Source organism: Mustela nigripes, chromosome 12 (assembly GCF_022355385.1).
Source record: "Mustela nigripes isolate SB6536 chromosome 12, MUSNIG.SB6536, whole genome shotgun sequence".
Taxonomy (NCBI): Eukaryota; Metazoa; Chordata; class Mammalia; order Carnivora; family Mustelidae; genus Mustela; species Mustela nigripes.
In genome coordinates, this window is record NC_081568.1 from 76,525,777 (window position 1) to 76,526,275 (window position 499).

The following is a 499-nucleotide window of genomic DNA, read 5'->3' on the forward strand; positions in this document are numbered from 1 at the left end:
GAGAACCCAGATTCTGGTAGGGGAAGTTGGAGGAGTATGAGGAAGGAAGGAAGGGATCCCATGTGGAATCTGAGGAGTCAGAAAGGAACAGACCGCTGTGGCCGTGCCTGCTGCCTGAGAATGCACAGGATAGGGGAAGGTACGGCACGTGGGGGACCCGAGTCAGAAGGCCCCACACTCGGGAGCGCACTGAGTCCACAGTTGGAGAGAGGTCAGACAGGCCCAGACTGCGGCTGGTTCCAAACCCATCCTCTGTCCCTTCCGTCCCCTCGCGCCAGCTTCTGCCATTCCCGGCATACCTCGGGGCGGTGACTTCATGGGGCTCGGGTGCCAAGGCCCGCGCGTCCGCTAGATGGCACTGCTCCCGGCACTTCTCGGCCCCGCCGGCCCGGCTCGGCTCTCGACGAGGTCAGGGAAGACTCATCTAGCCTGCCAGGGATCGCTCCGGCTCCGGCTCCGGCTCCGGCTCCGGCTCCGGCTCCGGCTCCGGCTCCGGCTC